This window comes from Sorex fumeus, unplaced genomic scaffold (genome assembly GCF_029834395.1).
Source record: "Sorex fumeus unplaced genomic scaffold, SorFum_2.1 ptg000037l, whole genome shotgun sequence".
Classification (NCBI taxonomy): Eukaryota; Metazoa; Chordata; class Mammalia; order Eulipotyphla; family Soricidae; genus Sorex; species Sorex fumeus.
Window position 1 is genome coordinate 47,873,756 of NW_026606094.1, and position 3,340 is coordinate 47,877,095.

Here is a 3,340-nt window from a genome sequence, read left to right on the forward strand (position 1 = left end):
ATCCCTCTCGGAGAGCCCAGCAAGCTACTGAGAATATCCTGCCTGCACGGCAGAGCCTGGCAAGCTGCCCTGACATATTCAATATGCCAAAAACAGAAACAACGAATCTCATAATGGAGATGTTACTGGTGCCCGCTCGAGCAAATGAACAACAGGAAGACAGTACTACAGTGCTACAATGTCTGATGGATAGCAGCATACATTTTAAAATAAATTTCTCTTGCAATATTATATTTTCTTTTACACTATTATACTTCCCAATACTTAGTAAATACCACCAACTACATACCAATGAAATAGACCCCTAACAGAGACAGTTCAATAAATAATACTGCAGTATGAAACTTCTCCTCCCCACACCCCCACATTTTTGGGGGCTTCTGTCCAATGTGATCTTGAGGATAGGACACCGCCAGTTTCAGTTTCTTTCATCTATAAAATAAAATGGTAGAGGTAGACGCTCTTTAAGAATCTGTTCAGTTCTATAAGTCTAACATCATGTTCACAAATACATAGATGACAGAGACTCAGCAAACTTAGAAAAAATGTTTATAATTTTCACAGTATGAAACAGTCTAACCTGAATCTGGAGAGAAAGCAAAACCTAACTTACTTGGTAGCATTTAGGAGAAATTGCCAATATTGTAGAAAATATAGATCACTATTATCAAACTTCAAGAAAAAGGCACAGAATCAATTTTTCAAATGAAAACCTACCTTGAATCCAAATATCTAAAACAAATAAAGGTCAGAATACTCCAACTCAAAAAATAGGAACGTGCAGTTCCATTCTGACACGTCCTACAGGCAGGTTTCAAGAAATATGTTATCACTCGTGTAATTCCTGATTATTCTTAGACTTTTCAATACCTTGTGATGATAGTTCTAAGATGTGATTACCAACCTCATTAGATAACACATATTAAGGAAAAAAAACTTGCCATAAAAAAGTTATCTTTAAAAATTTTTTTGCACCACATCCAAGGCTGTGCCAAGACTATATTCAGTGCCAGGAATTGAACCAGGGTCATGCAAAGCAAGTGTAATGACTCCTGTATTATCTATCTGGCCCTAGGGCTATCTTTTAATGTTGCTAGAAAGATTTAGACAATTGGTTTGGCCTATAAAAATTTCAATTTGAAAACAAAGTAAATTTAAGTCATTGTCATAAATAATATATACAATACACAGTTTCTTATCTGAAAAGACAGGTTCTAAAACATTCCAATTCAACAACCTAAATTGCAAACTATGAAAGTAAAATCTAACATATTAACCAATAACATTTAAAATTTTTTTATCTTGAAAAGTCTTAGCAAAGTATTTTTTTCCCCCTATGTATTTCCCCCCTGAGCTTTTAGGCCACACTCAGCAGTGATCAGGGGCTATCATGGCTTGATGCCTGGGAGGACCATGTGGCTGCCAGGGGATCAAATCCAGGCTTCTGCATATACACTGCAGTCCACTGCACTTTGGCCCATCTTCTATATTATTTTTTAGTTACAGTCCACTTCAGAAGAAAGACACCAGCCTTCTAGCCAAAGTAATTTAGCATATGCCTTTTTATAATCACCAAAGGGGAAATTACTGAAAATATCAAATGACACAAATTGTCATCTTGTGGTTAATGATAGTGTCCTTCTTAGCCCTGGCAAAGAGAAACAATTGCTCTTCTCATAAAATCAGTGTTCTATTCATTTCCCCTACTTGAAAAATATAATAATCGTCATTGAGACAATTCTATTCATTTAGATCATAGGTTTCTATACATAAAATGCAACCAAGAGTCTGAGTATAAAGTTTGCAAAATAAAGGCATCCTTAGTAAAGTTATCTTTATTTACTTACTGATCATAATATAGACTGAAAGTACATTTTATCTCAAATGACTAATTTTAAAATACAAAGATTCATGTGGTCAATTTATTGACTAGGTACTGAATACCAATAATGCCGTATTTTTGTCAAAGCAAACAGGTATGGTTTTTCTGCAAGAAATCTTCACTGTGGAGAAGAAAGTATTTCAGTGGTGAGACTACTGAACTTTCTTGGCAAGATACAAGGTTGAATCATCTATGTACAGTAGATCACATGGCTGGATTATAATCTTATCGTAAGATGGCTGCCTTACCAACAGGAAGGCAAAAATCATCTATAGATATAAAAAAAAAATGTCTCTACTGGGCCAGAGTGATAGTAGAGCAGTAATACAATAATACATTTGCCTTAAAAGCAGGAAACCAAGGTTTGATTGTGCACAAAGTCCCACCAGGAGTGATCTCTAAGCACAAAACGAGGAGCACCTGGCACTGCCAGGTATGGACACAAAATAAAAAACGGTCTACTTTATGGTCTATGCTAATTCTTCTGATCAACAGTTTCTATATTATATTTAAGATATGCCAAGTATAATGTAAGGATTTGTAGGTGCTATCGGTGTCCTGATTTGGGTGCTTCATCATGTAACATTTCCAGGCAGTAGAGCCCCACTTACTATGCCAGTAGTTATAATTATGCTAAAGGCTTTCTCTAGCAGGCAAGTCAACTTTGCTCAGTAGTACCTCTGGATACCAATACGACACTGTTAAGGTAACCATTGATGAGTCTAATGGCCTTGTAGCCACTGATCAGAACACTGAGAAAACACAAAACAAAACACCTCCTGATATGCTATTAGTCTGAGTGCCTATTTTTCACTGATAACAAAGTAATTGTAATTAATAAATGAACATGAGCTCCATTGTACATATAAAAAAATTCTTTACCAACCAAATTAAAACTCCCACTCACAAAAATTGATGAAGCAATAGTAATAATTTTGCATAAACTAAATTTCACTAAATGAAGCTATTATGTGAGATACTGTGAGAATACAGAAGTGTTAAAATACCTTGGATCCAATTTTCCCAATTTTAACAGAGGACCCGTTTGCAGAACTGTGATCAAACCACTCTGAATTTTAAGTACTAATACTACTCTATCAATCATTAATATTATTAATGGCATGAAAACTAATTATAGCAATTTTAAATGATTACTATTTAAAAAACACAGGTTTTGAGGGGAAGTCACCTTAGAAACGCTATTAACAACTAAGCTTTCAAAATACAGATAAAATCAAAGTTAAATGTGATTTAAAAGAATTCTTCTATATAGAACATTTAATGTGGTTAAAGAAAAGTAATAAATTGGGGATCAGATGTCTAGCCTGAAATCATTTAACTTCCCTGAGCCTTATTAACATAAAAGAAAACTTAACTGTTTCTATATAATAAAATTCTATAAAACCATAAATAGTATGAAAAATGACGAGGCAAAAAGATCCAGACTTTTGAACCAAG